This window comes from Parus major, chromosome 2, assembly GCF_001522545.3.
Source record: "Parus major isolate Abel chromosome 2, Parus_major1.1, whole genome shotgun sequence".
NCBI classification, from domain to species: domain Eukaryota; kingdom Metazoa; phylum Chordata; class Aves; order Passeriformes; family Paridae; genus Parus; species Parus major.
The window spans coordinates 39656360-39677112 of record NC_031769.1 but is presented as its reverse complement, the minus strand read 5'-3'; the positions used below and the strand labels follow the sequence as shown (position 1 = coordinate 39677112).

The 20753-nt window shown below is 38.6% G+C and overlaps 1 long non-coding RNA gene across 3 annotated transcripts in view; it reads right to left on the bottom strand.

The window, feature by feature from the left end:
* LOC117243876 overlaps window positions 1-13798 on the bottom strand; it is a 113801-nt gene extending 100003 nt beyond the window's left edge. Inside the window, exons 1-3 of one of the 3 annotated variants that reach the window (XR_004495826.1) lie at window positions 13339-13797; window positions 10533-10601; window positions 4186-4627 (exon numbers count right to left, since the gene is read on the bottom strand). This is a non-coding gene — a long non-coding RNA (uncharacterized LOC117243876). Of the gene's footprint in view, window positions 1-4185; window positions 4628-10532; window positions 10602-13338 lie in introns of those variants that run through there. The other 2 variants (XR_004495825.1, XR_004495824.1) reach the window with 2 other exon arrangements.
* Window positions 13799-20753: the final 6955 nt, after the last annotated feature.

The following is a 20753-nucleotide window of genomic DNA, read 5'->3' as shown; positions in this document are numbered from 1 at the left end:
CAAAGTCAAAACAAAGACATCTACCATAGAAGATATCAAATGACATATTTAATAGAACATGAGGCAAGATGTTTGTGTGTAACACACTTTGTCAATCTTTGCTATTAGTCAACACATCAGGGATACTACAGATAACATAATGAAAAGACCCTATTGTAAGATTATGTGCAGCTTCAAACAATATTATCTGAAGTTTATATGACAAGATCTGAACCTTGGGAAGAGTCAAGAATAATGTTGCTAGACACAGCAAGGCGATAGTTTCCTTAAAAGACTTACAGATTTAAAGAGTTCTGAATTCAATCAATCCACTATAGAATTTTGTTAGAATTCAACCGTGTAGCTGTGTGAACAACAAAACTAATTAAGCCTGATAGTGAATGTACACACATCTTGCAGCTGATTGACTTTAACTGAATTATTCCTTGAGCTCTGGGGTAAGCTCATCCCTTAACCATAAAATCTGCACAGGAGAGAAAGTTTAGCCTCATTCTTGAAAAAACACAGACACCAACAACTGTTTTTCCCTGAGTGTTAGGAAATCCACAACATGGTCAGTGTAAGAGAGCTAATTGTGGACATCAAGATCAGAGGCAGACTGGGCTGCAGTGACTCTGCATTGCTGGAGTTTGCAGTCCCAAGTGATATGGGTCAGGTAAAGAGTAAAGTTAGGCCCCTGGACTTCAGGAAGGCAAACTTCCAGCTCTTTAAAAAGATAACCAATAGGAGCCCCTGCCTTCAGGGACAGAGTAGAACAGAGCTGCTAGACCTCTAGGGAAGTCTTCATTGAGTCCTAGAGCTAGCAATCCTCACGAGCAAGAAATTGGTCAAGGAAGGCAAGAGACCCACATGGCCAGGTAGGGAACTGCTGGTCAAGCTAAAGGGGAGGAAGCAAATGCACAGTGGACACAAGGACAAGGTAATCTGGGAGGAATAGAGATGACATTTGGGTGTATAGGGATGTGGTGAGGAAGGCCAAGGTGAAGCTGGAACTGAACGTGGCAAGACATGCAAAGAGGAACAAGAAGGCCTTGTACAAGGATGTTAAACAGAAAAGGAAGTTCAAAGAAGGTGTATTCTCCCCAATGAACAATACTGGAAAACTGACAATAAACAGATGAAGAGAATACTGAAGTACTAAACAACTTCTTTTGTCTCTGTCTTCAATGACAACTTTTCTTCCTATGCCTCTAAGGTGGATGGAGAGAGTGTTGGGGACCACATTTCCTACTGCAAGTAAAGAACAGATTCACCACCACCTCAGGAACCTGAGTTCCTAAGTGTGTGGGGTCCAGTGAAATGCATCCCAGAGTCCTGAGGGAATTGGCTAATTGCAAGGACACTCCATGATATTTGAAAAGCCATGGCAGTCAGGTAAAGTCCCAGGTGACTGGAAAAAGGGAAAATATTGCACCCATCGAAAAGAATGGTTGAAAGGATGACCCTGCAACCCATGCCAGGCTCATCTCTGTGCCTGGCAAGATCATGGAACAGATCCTCCTAGAAGCTATGTTAGACACTGGGAGGACAAAGAGATGATTGAGGACAGTCAGCATGGCTTCACCAAGGCCAAGCCCTTCCTGACTAGTGACCTTCCATGACAGAGTCACTACCTCAGTGGACAAGGGAAGGGCTACAGATGTCATCTATGGTCCCCCATAACATCGGTCCCTCAAAATTGGATAGATGTGGATGCAATGGCTGGACTGACAAGTGGATAAGGAATTGGTTGGACTCTTGCATCCAGAAGGTAGTGGTCAATGGTTCAGAGTCCTAAAGGACATCAGTGACAAGTGATGTGCTTTAGAAGTCCATACTAAGACCAGTGGTTTTTAATCTCTCCATTAATGACATAGACAAAGGGTACACCCTGAAAGAATTGGTAGATGACACATCTGAAAGAGGGGAGGTCATTCAGAGGGACCCGGAGAAGCTCAAGAAATGGGCCCATGGGAATCTCAAAGTTTAAAAAGAGCAAGTTGCTGCACCTGGGTCAGTATCAACACTGACTGGGAACAAACAGATCAAGAGCAGCCCAGCTCAGAAGGACTGGGGGATGCTGGTGGATGAGAGGCTGGACATTATCTGGCAATGTGTACTTGCAGCCAATGTGCACTTGATCTGATCCAATCCAGTCCTGGGCTACACTGAAAGCAGTGTGGCCAGCAGGGCACGGGAGAAAATTCTGTCCCTCTTCTCCCACCTGGAAATAGGGTGCATCCAGCTGTGAGCTCCCCAGCACAGAAAGGACAGCAACCTGTTAGACCAGGTCCAGAGGAGGACTGCCACCCCAATTAGAGAGATGAAGCACTTCTCCTATTAGGAAACACTGAGAAAAATGGGATTCATCAGCCTAGAGAAGAGAAGGTTTTGAGGTGACTGAATTGTGACCTCCCAGTACCCGAACAGAGCCTACAAAAAGATGAGACTTTTTGCAAGGGTGTGTAATGAGAGAACAAGGGGAAATGGGTTTAAAGGGAGTAAGTTTAGATTAGATATCAGGAAGAAATTCTTTATTGTGAGGATGGTGGGGCACTGGAAAAGTTGTCCAAGGAAGTTGTGGAAGCCTGGAAGTGTTCAAGGCCAGGTTGGATGGGACTCTGAGCAGTGAAAGGTGTTCCTGACCACAGCAGGGGCTTGGAACTAGATGATCTTTAAGATTCCTTCCACAACCTAGGCCATTCTATGATTCTCCCCCATGAACTGCCCAGTGGCTACAAAAGGGTGATCTCATGCTTTCCTTTGGTATGGCATTACCAACATCTCTCCTCTGTTGTATTACTTCAATTCCCTTAAAACCTCACATCTCTGAAAGGTTCAACCAACTTGCATCCTTCCTTTTCCTCACTAAATTCAGTCAAATAGGGAGCAGTCAGCATTCACAGATAAAATACCAATAAGCTTAACTTGCTAAGCCAAACAGACAAAAAAGACTTATGAGAGGAACATTCCTTGGGATTTCTCAAACTGAGTCTGCAGTTTTGAACTGAGGTTTCCAAAAGAGGTTGGGTGTCTTTCAGTGATGATACAATATGTGTCACAGAGAGAATTTTGTCTTTATTGTTAAAAAATTTGTAGAATAATATAATTTTCAATCTTTTTAAATCTTATCAAATTCTTGTTCTAGAAGAAAATAGTTTTGAGAGACAACATAAGTGCAGCTGACAGATTGCTTTTGGAAACGTTTTACATCTACAGAAGTCATTACAAATGCTGTTAGTTTCCCTCATGCCCAGCTCACACATTTCTCTAGACAAACCTGAGCAGACACTTAGCACAACACATACATTTGGTGTTTGTCATCAAAAGGAATTACACAACAGTTGAAGGGACCAAAAATTTTGCTGGCCTAGGGGAAAAAAAAATATAAAACAAACAGCTGTTTAGAAACACAATTTTGAAGAAAAGCCTTTTTTCTCCCCTGTATGCTGCTTTTTAAGATTAGCCAAGCTATAGATGGAATCTTCTGAACCTCAACTTGAAAGTGCAACATGATACCAATGGTATCTGACAGAGTAATGATAACTTCCCCTTCCTGAGAAAGGAAACCTGCTATTTCTTCCTCACACCTGTAGAAGAGAAATATACAATATTGTGTCTTGGAAGAATCCTACTATGTTTTCATAACCATTACACCTAAAGTTTAACATTTATACACTACAATCAGGGGAAATTTAACATAATTGGTTTACCAAGACTTAGGTGTTAGGAACTAATGCCCAAATCCCATGCTTGGTGAAGAATATATGTCTAACCCACAGAGTAGACTAGAGGTACCAGATGCACAAATTGCAGAACAGAGCCTGCATTTTGTCATTTACAGTGACTATAAAATACAGGCCCTTCTTTTAAATATAAACTTTGTATTCTTTTTAAAGATACCATCAACCTTCATCCTGCTGTGTTAGTTTGTGTCAGACACAAAGTATTTCTCCACAAGTAGTTAAGAGAAAGCATGGGGATGGATCTTATAAACATCATTGCTTCCCTCCAGGCACAGGCTTTTACCCTATTGGAGCTTACAAAAATGCTTTATGTTCAATTCAGTCAGCTGCCTGGGGATTATGTCCAGACAACAGGTAGCATACCTTGGATGAGCACCTAACAGTGCATACATTTATATTTACTCGTATTCTACCACTGACCATTAAAACAAAAAAAAAACCAACAAAAAAAAATCTGACTCCTTATTTAGTTCCCTTCTTAATTTATAAAAGCCTTAACTTTTCAAAGCTAAGTTTATGCTGTACATTGGTTGGCAACAGACACCTCCTGAGTCTCATTTGGTTGAGTTATCTTCACACAATAAAAATAGCTTACGCATCCTGGTGTACCGATGCATTTAGCTGAGCAGCCAACTCAGTGTGCCCTGCTCTCCTGTTACTTGCAAAGCAGTCATTGAGATTAACTCTGCCCTTGCCCATGACCTTGGTGAAGTTGGGGTTGCCAGTGCAGATTCCTGTGGCTTTACAAAACATATTCCAGCTTCGATCTTCTCTTATCTTCCCTTATACTGTCCTATGAAAATCATCATGCCAGAAGCAGCAGCTCACAGATTTCACCAAGGAAGCGTCAAACTTTGGAAAGCAGAACCTTTAACATCAGGTTTCCAGCTGAACCTACCAAGCTGCAGCAGAAAAGATGGACAAGTGTATGAGAGGTGAGACACACAAGAAAAAAGAGTGGCTAATATTTTGTCTGCTACTAATAAAGACTGACTTAATACATGGGTCAATCTTAATCAATAGTAGATAAAAATCCCAAAAGGCTCTCATGTGCATAACATGGCATATAATGTATGTGGATGTAATAAGAGCAGCAGACCTGGAATGCTGATCACAGACATTCGAATTTTCCAAACTTTCAGCAAACTTAGTGCAACACATGAGGTACAAAAGAATAATTACGCTTCTAAATGTTTAACTAGTTAAATTTGATCTTGCAAGGCACTGTCTCCACCTCAAATTCAAATTTAGTGAGTAATCTAAAATAAACCTAACAGAGGCTTGTTGAAATTCAGCAAGTCCCTCTGGCTTGTCAAAAAATTCATTTTCTAGCATTGCATACTTGGTTTTTCCATGTGCTTATCCAAATGTAACCAGGATTGCAATGCAATGTTGCCATACTATGATGACGTATGGTAAAGCAGAATGCCTAGTTTTGAAAAGACATATTAGGGAAAGGAGGTATTTAGGGATTTTTCACTCCATTTATTGTAAAACTGGCAAGTTTCCCTTATTAAGTCTAATTAAGCCCATTGAATTTTGCTACCTTTTCTGGGTAAATACCAAGTACCAGGAGGAAGGAACATATTCTGTGGCTTGGGTTGTCTGGTTTGCCTTTGGAAAGTTTCCAGATCTCATCTGGCCCTTAAAAATAAGGGTTAACCCTAGTATCTCGACTAAGTCACTGTCATTTAGATGAGCACACTGGTGCAGCTCAAACCTAGGTCAACAGTGGAGGAATGTTGTTGCCACTTGACAGCTGTTCAGCAGCTTCTGGGAAAATTGTTGGTGTTCTCAGTAAGTTTTCTAGTGGACAGGCACAACCTCAAGTTTACTGCCACAGTGTGCTGTGCTCAGCAGAAAAGCAAAGATCTGACTCATCATGGAGACAGTGACAGTGACTTTCTCAATACTTTTTCCAAGTCAGACTTGAGGCACTGAAGGAAAGCAAACAAGATTCAAAGCAGCCAAATACATTACTATTTATTGTGCTTTATTTAGTATTTAGAACTAGCTATCTTCCACCAGTTTAAAAGAAAACTCTCTTCACAGGAATGGATCTTCTGAGCCATTGCTCTAATCATCTTTGAGTTCAAGTAGCCTGCTAGAACCCATCAAGGAAACTCACTATTACCTATCTTCCTGTTCCAAGTACTCATGAATTCCACTTGGATGTGTCTTAGGCTACAACAATCCCAACTGCTACCAGAAGCCATACCTAGTTTGGCTTCCTAAAAATAAAATTTTCTACCCTCATGCTGCACAATTAATCACAAGGTTCATTTTGACCTTGTGTGCTGTGAAAAAGCCTACTGAACAGACACCTGTCTAATTATCTTCTTATCAACACATTACTGCTCCAACACATACACGGGAAGAATACAAGGGCAAAAAACAAGGCAAGGGGAAAGCAGGGACACACACAACAGGGACAAAGCAAGAGAGAGAAATTATTTATACTGAAATCTCTGACCTGAAATTGTGAAATTGGCAGTGAAACAGCTGCCACAGCATAGCTGGAATATCACCTTTCCTAGCTTCTGCCTTCCTGACTGCTATACTGGTATTTCCATCATCTCTGTTACAAAGGAACTGTATTATAAGCTATCATATAGAAAGGTAAAATATTTTGGCTGTTTAAAATATAGACACTACATTGAATGTTTATCAACATCCATTGTCTGCCCAGATTCCTATGAGAAACTGCTAACCACTTTGTACTAAGATACAGTATTTATCCCTGTGTTTAAAGAGCAGGATATTGAAGAAAAAACACATTCTGGCCTTGAGGCACTGATGCAAAGTTCAGAAATGGACAAAGCTCTGACTTCCAGCAAAGAAGCAATGAGCTTGTTTTTCCCCTACCAGAAAGTCAGACCAATAACTCTGAAACAAAGCAGAAGAGGAGCCAGACAGAAGAACATTACAGAATCACAGCTGAGAGCCCTCCTGTCCTGTGGCCCATTGGACATAGTTTTGCTTTTCGCATTTTTTACTTCATTAGCTCATAAACTAATGCCTTGCTAATAGATATGAGGAGGAGAAAGATGCTGAAATGTTCTATATTATTTTTAATGGCATTTAATACACGCCAATTATTCTGCAGGCTCATTTAGCACCTAATACTGAAGAGGCATTTGAATATTTCTAGAAAGTAATATAATCTAGGCATTTCTAAAGATAGTCTTGCTAACAACCGTTGTGCAAGAGACCTGGAATATTGCCACTAAGATGCCAGCAGACAGTAGAGACCAAATGAATTGTCAGATTTCACCAGCTCCCTAGTGTGCTCATGAGCAAGAAAAATCAGCCTATCACTATCTTCTACCTGCATACAAGGTGGATTTATTTGTGAGATCTGACTAGGTGCTACTGACTTTTTGTCTCTCATTAACAGATAGGACATAGCAAATTAGGAGGATTGTTATGCCATTACTCTTTCTTTTAGGACACTTTATCTATGGTTTCTTTCAACGCCTTGACTTTAAGCTGGTATCTGAAATATGTGGTTTCTTCTCTTTTTTTTCCAAGTGAAAAAAGAGGGGTTTTCTTCATTTTTACTAGCACACATTTCTCAAGTCATTACCAGTAAGGAGTGAATTGTTAATGTTAAAACTGCTTTCAAGGACAATCAAACTGCAAAGCTGAGTGCCTTGTGTCCCAGCCTGCCTGTATACCTGATTCCTAACATCAGACAGACTGTCCCACGCAAGGATTTGCCATCACTATAAGAAGCTCTGCCTTGGCTGTCATCCCACTCAGCAAAAGCAGCATAGTATTAGAAATAGCTATATCATCATGTCTGATAAAGTGCCACTTCCTCATTCATTTTCATCAGTGGTAAGAGCCACTTGCACTTCAGGAAGCAGCCTTCAGAGTACCACAGAAGGACTAAGTTCAGAGCTTCTCTCAAAATTGCTGCAGACTTCTTCACACATCAAGCAATGCCACTAGCCAAGAACATGGTGTAGGCAATTCTGGTTCATTAGCATCTACATCTCCTCCTTGATTCCATCCCTCAAGGCAGTTTAGTACATCTGAAGGCAGTAAGATCCCACACAGCAGCTCCATGGATGCCAGTTCAGAAGCTGAGATTTGGTTTGGCTTTCCTGCCCACTCCTCAAATTCCTTAATTCAATAAATTAATTCCTTGAATTCAAAAAATCAAAACTTTTAGATTACTGGCTTCTTATTCTGACATTGAGAAAGAGGAATGCTTGAAAAAACCTAGCTTGAACCAGTTACTAGTGCCTCCTTCCCAGGGCAGTCAGAAGGAACCTCTAAATCAAGTTTCAAAGATGCCTCCCCTGCAACTAAACTTTCCCAGGCTCAAGGGGCAGTAAAAAAAAACAAAAAAAAACCACCCAAACAACATTATTTTCTGAACAGCTTCATATAAAAAAGAAAACTGAGCATACAAATTCCATGTGTCCATGAGAGCAATCAGTTGATAGAAACTTATTTAAGAACTCCCCAGAGAGCATATTTGAGATAGATAAACATGCTTCAGTTTATCCAATACAAAATATAAGCATGTCTGGGTAGCACAAAGTAAAACAAGTCAGGGAAAAATGTGTTCTTTTCTGTGACTCACTGACCCCACCCTTTCAAATCTCTCACTTAATGGACCTTCCAACTTCACATAGATAGAGGAAATGAAAAAAGAAAAGCTCAGGGGAAAGAAGGAAGAAATCAATTTAACTTTTAACATTTCTTAGATGCATCAAAACTCTCAGGTATGTAGTTCTATTAGGTTTGTGTGTGGATTCTTATAAGATGCATGCAGAAAGGCCTTCACTGGGTTCACTGCATGAGACTAAAGAAATGCAGACTATGAATTTTGAACTTTAATCTTTTTCTTTCCTGGAAAGCCATCTTAAAAAAAAAAAAAAAAAAGAAAAAAAAAAGAAAGTTTAAATAAACTATATATAGATGCTGGCAAGTTGCAAGGCCGAATACAAATCTCTTATCCAATACAAATATTTTGCCACTCAGCTCATGAGAGCACACAGCAGTATTCCAGTCTCCCAAACAGAACCGCAGCAAGCCTATACATCCTCACAGTTGGTACTGGCATTTATAATATCCATGAGGCAAGTTTATAAGCTTATTAAACCCAAAACACAGAAGAAAAAAGCTGACAATAAACAAGGAAGAACAAGAAAATATTAGAGTGGAAATGACAAAGGAAAATGAGAGTTAAACATAAGAGGTACAATATATGTGGAGGGAAATTACCAGGGGCATGCTTTAATACATTAGAATAATTTTTTTTTCCTGCAGATGTTGGATAGCCTAGACATACTTTCAAGCAACATTCCTGGTAGTTAATCCCTCAACTCTGCTAGTGGTTTCACAGGGTTGTAACACTGCAAACAATCTTTATTATGCACTTAAGTTTCCCTCCCTTCTCAAAAAGGAAATCAAGTGTGTAGAGCATAAGGTGCATTTCATATGATTTGTTGGGATGGTCTCCTCCTGACTTAGGAATTTGTCTCCCACTAACAGACAACTGCAGACACACACAAGAAGAGGGAAACGGTGCTCATGCATATTAGTTATACTCCAAGAACTTATTCTTGCTGACTGTCTAATGCCTTAGGATGAAGCAAGCAACAACCACTGAAAAGAGTTAACTTTTTGTATATGCATTCTTCACTTTTACCCTCAACAGTAAAAATTCAGTGTCAAAAAAGTGAAAGAGAAAAAAGGGAAAACTTTGCAAACAAAAGAACCACATATTTACATGAAGAGAAGGCACAAAACTCTCAAAATACTTTGTGAAAACAGAACTACTAACACTGGGAAGGTAGTGAAAAAGGTAGCTAATAGCCCATGAAGCACTTAGCCACTTTTTTTTCCCCTTCCTAATCTGAATACAAATTAAATTCATGGTTTCTTTCCCTTTAGTTTTTGAGGCCAAAACACAACTTAGTGGAAGTTTCCTCTCTTAGTGTACAAATGTCCATGTCCTTCAAAAGGGAAATCCAGCATGTCAGATCAAGGGTTTGTTCACCACAGTAATTTGAATTTTCATAGTGTCAAGGGGAAATGGTTTTGTGGGTTACTGGGATTTTGGTGGTGTTGGGGTTTTTTTAAATGTATGTAGAAAGAGGAAAAAACAAAAGTAGATGCTGGAAGAAAGCAATGTCAATACGATCATTATTGAAAGACACCTGAAAAATTTTTAAAGACAAAGTTGGTTTAGTTGAAATACACTGTCCTTTAATAACAGAAACAACCCAAATCCTTGTCTATAGTCAAAAAAGTCTTTTGATTTTGATAAAGTAACAGAAACTCTGAATACCATTCAAATTCTTATAAAGACTCATTAATTATAATACTGTTTCCTAGCTATCACTTCAGAGTTTCTGGATTCAATTTCAATTAACAGGTTTCCTGGAAGTTTTGACCATTGTAACCACCTCACAAAAAAACCCTGGGGTAGTGGAGGGGGAAGGCTAACATAGGAGAAGGTGATTTCATGTATTGCCAAAGCAGATCAAACACACACACTTGTAGCTTAAGAGACAAGATGCAAAGGATAGGGTGATCCAGCCACAATAACCACCCCTGACAAACCAGAGAGGCACCACTTCATTAGAGGAGGCACAGCTGTACAAGCTCCTTCATGAGAAACTGCACCCAAGAGTTTGCCACAGGATATCCTGCTACAACCTCAGAGACCAGCATGATCTAGCTGGGTTGTGCAGATAGGCAACACTCTAGGATCCCCTCACAGATTCATTTTAAAAGGAAACATGTGTCAACCTGAGCTTCATATCCTTTTTGACAAGGACATATTACCTGATGGGGCTGTGAACTGGACCATCTGCTGTAGGAAGGAGCACCAGAAGTCTTGTTGGCTGTAGGTCTCTGAAAAATAAAAGAAGAACATGTCAAATATTCATCAACTTGTCCATCATACACGCAGGCAAATTCGCCAATCTCAACCATGTAAACACCTATAGTAAAAAACAAACCCAAAACAAGAGCTTCCAGAAGCCACAAATATTGCAGAGTTGCACTAAAATCACATAGATTGAAGCTTGCTGAATTTGCAGCCAATGCTTCATTCAGCTTCAAAACTCAGGACCTCAATATTCACTTAAATTTGTAGTTTGTCCCCTAGACTGCATATTTAAATGCTAAACCCCAACCTAAACTGAGGCTACAAAGCACTACTCCATCAGGCAGATAATTTACTCAGATTAAGCAAACATGCTGTAAAGGAAGAGCAACTGACATCAACTCTCTGGACTTGTGAAAAGCCTTTAACACTGTCCCAACCAGACCCTTGTCTCTAAGTCAGAGAGACACGGATTTGACAGACAGATCAACCAGCAGGTAAAGAATTGGCAATGGGATCACACTCAGAGTTGTGGTCAATGGCTCACTGTTCAAGTGGAGATCAGTGACACATGGTGTTGCTCATGTGTTCGAAGGATCGAAGGAAAGGTGCCAAAACAAAACAAAGCAGAATTGTTCTTTCAGAACCACTTTACCTTACCCAAGTTTCATTTTTTAATATTTTTGGAATATGTAGTTGATTATTGATATACCAACTCTCTTTTAAAGAAAAACAGTCTTTATGATTTATACCTACATTTCTTTCACCCATTTCTCTAATTTTTTTTTTCCCAAAGCCCTAAGAAAAAAGACCATACGATGTACTTTCACATCCATAGCATAATTCCAAATCATGTGTGTCACACATAGACTTTACAATCAAACATCCTTTCATAGTGCAGAAGAATCAATGTAATATGACATCTAATAGAAGTCCATCAATTATTTTATTGCCCATTATCTCTGGCTTCAAAATTATTTTACACCATCAACTTCAGCCCCATCTACTCCCAGTTTAGGCTAGAGACCTTCAAATCTATCCCTTACTTGTGTGAATTTGATGCTTCTAGAAAACAAAAAATAAAAAAGCAAACAAAAAACAACCAAACAAACCCATGGGATACCACAGCCAACAACCAAGTTTGTTGCAAGCATATCACTACTATACAAGCTCATGTATTACATAATCTTCATGACAACAAGGCTACTTTTGTCAGGAAGACCAGTTAGGTTTAAGTTTCTTTTGCATGAGATCTGAATTCAACCAGGCTTTCCAGACACAAGATACTAATTTATCAGTACATTCTGTCACCAGCAGGATGCTAATAAGGGGGACAGATTCATATTTGAACCATATGGACATAAATTACTAAAAAAATGCAATTATGACAATCCATGTGAGATTTATACCACAATATAGTACATTCTTTGTAAGTATGAAAATAAATAGCTTATGGCTTTTAACACCCAAGGATATAGTACATTTCTATGCCAATTATAACCACCAGGGCTTATACATCATTACATATTCTAAAGCTGGCATGTCATTCCAACTAATGAGAAACAGCCACTGCTGGAATTGTATTTGTGTGTTAGTCTATCAAAAAGCAGTTATTTTACAAATTTAATTATTAGCATTACTGTATAGTGCATTTATCTTCTCCTAACCACCCTTACAAGGACAAGCATTTTTAATGCACAGATACACCATATAACAGAATAACACTTGCTTTTGATAGAAACTTCAGAAAAGACAAAGTGCACGCAATGCTGGTCTCAGCTTTGTGAAAAACTGTCTGCATCTGCTTCAGAAGAATGACTGGGCAATCTCTGAATAACAAGTTGAATAATTGAATGAGATAGCTGGAGTTTTTTCTAGAAGCACCTGGAAGGTGTTTTCCAACAAGATGCCTTTCCACAAGCACTGCACACCTTTCTTAATTAATATATATGTAATGTATGTCTGCCTTTAGAATCATCCAGTAAAACTGCATCTTCCTCCTTCTAAACCCAACTTAATACCAGCCATAAACACCAGTCTTGTGTTTCATTACTTACTCCAGTACCTTTAAAAGGTACATTTCCTACACAGCAATCACTCTCTTGAACTTTTCTGTCTCAGTTTCAAGGACATCCAAAAGATAAATATCCCACAGAGAAACAGTACTGCAATATTACAGAGAAACAGGCAAATCCTTTCCAGGACAAACACCAAGCAAAAAAATACGTCCCAAGACAAAGGCAGTAGATTATTTATTTTTTTATTAACTTTACAAAAAATAAAAGGTTAGAGCTTCAGAAGTATTTATAAGATGATTTTGATCTTCCAATATGATTAAGAAGGCACTTTAAAAAAATTGAAAATAGTAGTATAAAAGATCTAAGATCAACTTTTATTATCCTTCCAGGCTTTTTTTTTTTTTCTCCATTCACAGACCTAGAAGCAGGCTCACTTGCATGTTCCAAGACAACCAGACTACTGTGTTACAGAGCAAAGGCTTGCACTGCTCACACACAGAAGCTTCTGCACCAGAGCAATCAGAATAGATTCTGAAATATCTAGAAAATACTTTCATCCAAGCTTCTGTCCAGGTTCTGAAGTGCAACAGGAAAAAACCTGAAGGCCAGCCCACAAGCCCTGCTCATCTCACTGGTGAAAATATTTTAAAAGAGTGACTTAAAAAGTTATGCATGAACAAAATCCAAATGTACACACCTTCACCCTTATTTTGCTGCAACCACTAGAAATTAGACAACCACCTACCTCTAAGAATATGACTCTTCATACCAAGCAACAAAGGTCATAAGCCAGACCACAAGGTCTGCTGGATGAGCAGCTTTTGCATACAGTTTTCACCTCAAAGATCTCAAGGTGTTGCATTTTCACAAGCTATTTTACCAGGGAGAAGACAAGCTGCATTCAGCCATTTAAGCCATGTCCCTTTCTTCAGTTAAAATCACCTCCCACATCACTCCTCCTTTTGAGGAAGAAAGAAGGAGCACAAACACAGAACATTTAAGAATGCTCCCTCTGGCACAATTAGCCCTGGACATAAACTTCCTCCCTGGTCTTGCAGAGCTCCCTAACAGCATTACTGAAACCACCTAAACCAAACAGCCACCAACACTTCCAGAACCTCTAGCAGGTCCCTCTCTTAACTAACTTTATATCTATTCTGCATTCCCAGCTTATCTCTGCTTCCTAAGCTACCTCTCAGCCATATGCAGACACAAAAACTCCTCCCAACTATTAAAAACTAATTAAGTCTGACTGCCTTAATTACCTGCTCATCCAAGCTGTTCCTTATGTCCTGGCCCCTTCCCTCATTCCCCGCCCTCTGTGAAGAGAGGTCAAACTCACTGAGCTGCAGGTGACACCAGTTGTTTTAAAAGACCACAAAGTTCTGCTGAAAATTTTAGAAAGGTTTAAAAATCCCAGCAGACTGTCCTTCCAAAGGCAATAAAACTGGAAACTGGATGTGTGAGCTTTGTACCTGAGGAAGAAATGGAGAAATGGAAAGAAAAGAAATGGAGAGGAAAGCTGGTGGTCTGCACATTTCTGCCCAGGCAGCAATCAGTGTGAGAGGAGAAAATCTCATGTAGATTCAGGTGCAATGCTTCAAGCACATAGCCAGCTGCCTCCAATTCCCAGTGAGACCAAGAAAAAAAGTACTTCTCATAGCAGTAAAGTGGCACAAATAAAAGAAGAGCAAATGATGCAGTCTATGTGCAAAGATGCTTTTTTTATATGCAGCTCACAGGAAAACTGTTTTCTCAGAAGATCCCTACTACTGAACACAGTAGATAACATAGCAAGAAGCCAGGAAAAAAACCCTAAACTTTTAGAAGAATACATGGAAATCAATACAATGGAGCATTGCTCAACAGGAGAGTTCATGGAAATATGTGTTACAATTTCATTCTTGGGCTACCAGTTAACTGCATGCAATACAAGCCAAGAACATACACAGTACCTAAATAATTCCTCAGTCAGTCAAGGAGAGCTTCAAGATAAGGCCACACTTCAAATTTATGGAAGAAAAGAAGAGTCCAGAATTACAAGTGTCATTACTCTAACAATATTTCTAAAAGCAGAAAAAAAGAAGAGTATATATTCTGATAGCAAAGGCAAAGTTTATGACTTGTTCTACACTCAAATAAACTTACAAAGTCTTCTGATGGACATTGCAATTCATCCCATTAATCTGGAAAAGTATCTTGAGATGGGATGATTTACTGTCTGGAAGTACCTGTCTCTTTCTATCCACTCACTGGAGAGAAAGGCTAAGCAGGCAGTTTAATTGAGACATCTAACTGGGGATGGCTAATGTTAGGTGAAATTAAATCTACCCACAGTCCCTGTTCTCCTTGCTACCAAGGGACCTGAGCAATTTGTCCACTTCTATGTTTCAAAGGGTTATTATGGTAGCAAATTTGTTATGCAGTTGGGGTACTTGTGAACTGCCTGGTGAACTCCCACAAGCTGTGCCAATCTTGAAAATGCAACTCATTAGAAAAGACATTAAACACCATCTTGACTTGCAGGACTTAGACTTTTTTGGCCAAGCAAGAAGGGAAGAAAAGAATTTTCTTTATAAATAGAGAAAATTAAATATGAAAATAAATGGAACATATACTAAACATATATACATATCAAAACGATTTTCCTTCCAAAAAAATCTACTTAGACTTACTCTGAGAATTATAGTTACTTGAAACACCTGATATAACACCAGTTCCTGGGCTCTTTGGTTTTCTGGCCTAAAACCTTGCTGGCATTCAACTGGTCTCTAGTTCATCAGGTTTACAAGAGATGCTGCTTTTTTAAAGAATATAGTCCATTTATTTATGTATAGGCAGATATGAAATTGAGGAAATGTTGTGCAATGTCCAATATCTAGATTTCTTTTTTTCTAGTATTTACTATGGAATTTCTCTGATTTTCTCTTAAATTAAAAAAAAGAAAAAAATCCTGAACAAAGTAATGGAGACAGCTGACAGGTCAGTACGATGTTAAGGCACTGAAGTTCGTTCTCTGAAGTTTGGTTTTTGTTGGGTTTTTTTTGGAGTTTTGTAGATCTGTGACTTTTGCAAAGAGGAACCAGCAATGTTATGTTAAAAAGAAACAATATTCAGGGGAGGTTTCTTGTGAGACACAGGCCTTTGGGGTTAGTTGTTTATTTTTTTCAACAGCAGGAATTTATGAAGAAAACACAAGTGAAAAATAAAGTTTTAACTCTTCATACTATAAAGGACTATAATATCCTTTATGACTCTCCAGGAACAAATAATGGCCAAAGTCCTTTTGACATTAACCACAGCAGACTGGAGCAGTGGGAACTGGTTTTTGAAGTATTTAGTTTTATTTCTTTTTCCTTATTGAGCTTATCCCATAACAATGTGACACAGAAAATGACAAGTTATTCATTTCTATGTACAAGGTAAATAGAAATGGTGACAACTTATCTGGTACTATCTGATCAAAAATGGTTTTTAGAGGAATTACAGAGTCCGAAATTTGAACCAGTGATATCTCATGAAACAACACAGACTTCATGCCTACATATCAATCCATACCTGCCTCTGGTCTGGCTCCAGACACCCTTAAGCCATGCTGATTCTCTGTGTGAGGTAAGACCTCACACACTTGATAATACTAAATCCTTTACAACCTCTTCCTCACAAGCATCATCTCAAGGGATCAGAGAAGTCAGCTCAGTGGAAAGGGTATCTCTTCCAATCTGCTATCACACCTGGGTCCACAGGGGAGACAAACCCCAGTAAAGCCTGTTCATTACAAATGTGCTGCTCACCCAGGAAGCCGTTTTCACTTCTGTGCAATAAATATACACAATTCCTTGCTCCCTTCAAAACCTCGTCCCATTTTTCAATACCAATACTATGTTGGAAATTCATAGCTAGCACTCTGGACATAAGACTAAACAAATTCCAAGTATTTTAAATATCCATGGTTTCTTCAAAACCACAAAAGTTAAAAATCCTTCAAAACTTCCTGGAAAACTGTCTGCTTTCTAGAGACGCAAGCTCTACAAAATTGCAGTGATGGATTTTATTTTTTTAATATTTTTAACTTTTTAATTTTTTTTTTCGTTTGATTTTTTTTTTCAGAAAAATGGAATACAGAAAAGGTTAGATGATGAGATTAATAACAGGAATTTCATTTCATTACAGCTATGCAGCAGTTTTTACCACTCAACAGCGAGCATTGCTGATTATAAGGGTTAAGGACACAAAGCGATGTTGACAGCAGTGGAAGGATGGTATGTGACATGGCATTATGGTCTCCTCCTCCATGCAAAGGGTGCATGAGGCATCCTTCATCTTGCTTGGAAGCTGAGAGAATAGCATATGTCAGAGTGACATCACTGCTTTGCAGTGATGAGATGATGCAGGGGAATCACCAAGTATGTTGCTCCATAGAAGTGTAAAATCAGGAAGAAGACATTAAGAAAGCAGCCAATCTGGATAGAATGTCAGGACATAAAATGTAGCAGAGTTGCAAGAGGTAAAGTTTTTAAGTAATGAAATACATTTATAAGTTGTGTATGAAAAAGTGTGTAGTGGGAAAACAATCTTTCCTTAACACTGTTACACAATGTCATTAGGGATTACTTCCTCTAGCTTACAGAAATCAATGCTACGACAGGAAGAGACAGAGCAGGAGAAATATTGACTGAGCTGTCAACCATAGGAGTACATCTCTCTGAACCTGTGGGTTTGGGCTTTGATGAAGCAAATGCATTCAATAGATGTTTTTATAGGAGCTCAGGCACTCACTCAAACTACTCACATTTCATATCCACTGTCTAGTCTCAACTTTCAACATAGTGACTCACTCTTTTTGAGATGAAATTGCCAAAAGTAGTATATGTCTATCACTCAAACCCATCCATGGATTCTTGACACCTAACAATTTGACATGGTCTCTGAACCATGGTGCAGGCATTGTCATGACACTGTGATTCCCACTCTTTGTCTCCACTCCGGTTTACTTGTTTAGTAAAGACATTAAAGAAGGAAAAGAGGAAAACTTCTAGACAAAGCCAGAGATAAAAAAGTCCTCTCTTCATAAACTCTCTTTACACTTACAACACCTTTGTGCTAAAAAATCTCCAGACCTTCTCTATATGACCTCCCCTATCCTACTTGATTGTTAAAATTAATAATTAATGCATTTTAAATTTCAAAGTATGTATTTCAATGGTGATGAACTTCACAGGCCTTTTATTTCTCACAAATCAAATAAGAACTATATTAGAAATTGTGCTATCCATCTCAAACCACATCTTCCTTATCAGAATTGACTGGTCAAGCTCAAGCCAACGATACTGTAACCACTAATTCCTTCTCCATTCCAATTTGTATTGATCAAGTGAAGTGCAGCATCCTTGAAAACACAAACAAGCTGAAAAACTGTTACTGTATGTGAGAAGCAATAACATATTTCTTGGGAATTTTGTATGGTGAAAGAATTTTTCTGTGATGATGCTGCAGACACCATGATTTGCTGTGCAGTCAGCACTTTCTTCCAAAGCCAGAGAGTTTGAAGATAAGCTGCAAAGAGATCGAGGAACAACCTTCAAGTCTTCCAGATGGAGTCGACATAAAGTTGGCATTCTTACCCCATAAAATGTACAATTAAGAAATTGTAAGAAAGTCACAAGACATAGAAACATGCAATTAGATAAGGAGGAGAAATAAGCTGGGGAAAAAAAATATGGACACATTCAATGCTTTGAGGCCAAGAATTCTCCCAAGCACTATAGAGAAGGTAGGGGAGCACAACACAGCTATAGAAGAGAAAATTTAGTTATAAAGTGACTTTCTAAAGCAGCTGTTTCTGTGGAAAAAAGACTGAGCTAAGAACAAAGTGTAGCATTATGCTGAGCAATGTTCTATTATCAGCAATTGGTAACTTAAACAATGAGCCAGGGAACGCCACAGTATGGATATCACCAGTATGGATTCACTCCTATTGAAAGAATGCTCAAGGAAGTATAAGATGCATTACCAGAAGAACTTGGAACATATGACATCTTTTATGTCGCTTAGACTCACCATTTTCCTGAGTAATTGAAATGGGCACGAGGAGGTGTAGGGGAAGTGGTCACAGCACCAAGCCTAACAGAATTCAAGAAGTATTTGGGCAATGCTCTCAGGCACATGGTGGGACTCTTGGGGATGGTCCTGTGCAGAGCCAGGAGTTGGACTTTATGACCTTGTAGGTACCTTTCAACCCAGGATATTCTATGGTTCTATGATTCTATGACACAGACAGTCTTGGCTGTGGCAGAGAGCAAAATGGGATTTGTTTTGTGGGACCAAAAAACCTGTATTTCCTCAGAAGCTAGCACAGAACTACAAAAATGGAATTAACAAGTCTATGTTGATTTGAGATAAAGGAGTAACACCAAGAATGTAAAATAAATTGATTGTAATGAGAGCTCTTCTCTTTGAGCAGCTATTGTAAGAAAGATTATCTGTTCCATTATAATAGCAGACAAGGAATATGAAAAGTGATCCAGAATATTTGAGTAATATTTTGTCTGAGGTATTAAAAGATAACAAAGTGACCACACTGAAAACTGATACAGAGTAGGAAACCATCAGACATGCACTATAGAGAGTATCAAAAAACAATAGAAGAACAAATGCAAATATAAAGACAATGGATGCTCCCATAAAGGTGTGGGGGGACCTTTCCTTTTTTTATTAATGTTCACCAAGGAAAATAAGAATTCAGATTTATGCTTACAATGAAGATTATAATAAAGCCAGAACAGAGAATAGCCTTGATAAGACAATGCAAAAGACAACAGTGCAGAAATTAAAGTAAAATATGGCATACAGTAGATGTAATAATCAGAATATTTTACATGTGTTTCCGTACTGGGAGCCAAAGGCATGAATCATGAAGGTTCAGTGAAGCACAAAAATAAAAATCTTTATTTGCAAACAATGCAATCATAGAAAGGTGGAGGAGGTACTATAATGATCTCTTTAATGGTGAGAGATAAAAGTGAACAACAAATTGTTATTTTCTAGATAAAATAATCATTCTCAGAAGAATCAAATTTTTAAAGTATTCAAAAGGCAATTAGAAATTCAGGAAAAATGCTGGCACTTCCCGCTAAATTATTAAGACTTGGATGCAATAAGCTTAGTCAAATTTTTTACAACCTAATTTTGATAATATTTCCTAAGAGCAGGAAGAGAAAGTCACGTTTCCAGTTTCAAAATAAGGATGTATTGGAAATGTAGGAGTTCTTTTTATGTTTCTTCCCATTTCATCCTCAGAAATCCAGCTTTCATACCTTTTACAGACACGTGCTCTTTAAACACAGGAAACAGTGAGTGATGATGAATATCGGTGTCTGGCAAAGAGTTCCCTCCCAAGATTAGTCACAAAAAAATGAAAACAAACAATCGGTTTTAGTTAGGTGTTGTCTCCAAGAAAAATGCTGATATAAAGACAACTAAGGTGTAATTTCTTAGATGATATAGGAATAATCTAGTGAGTCCTTGGCCTGTAAGGAGAGTGTCTGACATCTTGGAACACCACAGCACAAATATGCAACTGTTTGTTATGTAGGAAATTGGATTTTCAAGTAGGGACACAAGGAATTCTCTGCTCTGTTTCATAGCAATCCAATGCTAAAGTGGGAAGATGAAGAGGCCCCACACTTTCCAGATCAGTCCAGTCGTTGGTTGGAAGGCATTGAAGCAATCTGCTTTGACTTCTGAATAAGTGGCTGCTGCAGGAAAGACAAGGTCAGAAAAAATGGTGGTTTTGGATCAGTGAACATGACTGATATCCAAGGATTGTAAAACTAGGTAAATAGCCTTGTAATGATAAGATCTTGAGCAAGCTTTCTGTCAGGCAGTGAGGTTGCAATGAGTTTGGTAGCCTAAACAGCTGACAGCTTTAAATAATAGTAGAAATTTGTGGAAGGAATAAATTCAATTATTTGCTGCTTTGAACCTAAGTGACAGAAGGAAAAAATTTTTTGTACAAAAGACCTTAAAAAGTTACCAAATTAAGAAGGAGATCTCTTGACTAGATTGGCACTGGTATTGCCTAATCACCAGCTGAGGAAAGCTGACAAGTGGAAGGGGTGACATTGCACTGCAGTTCGACTGTAGTCAATGCCAGCACAA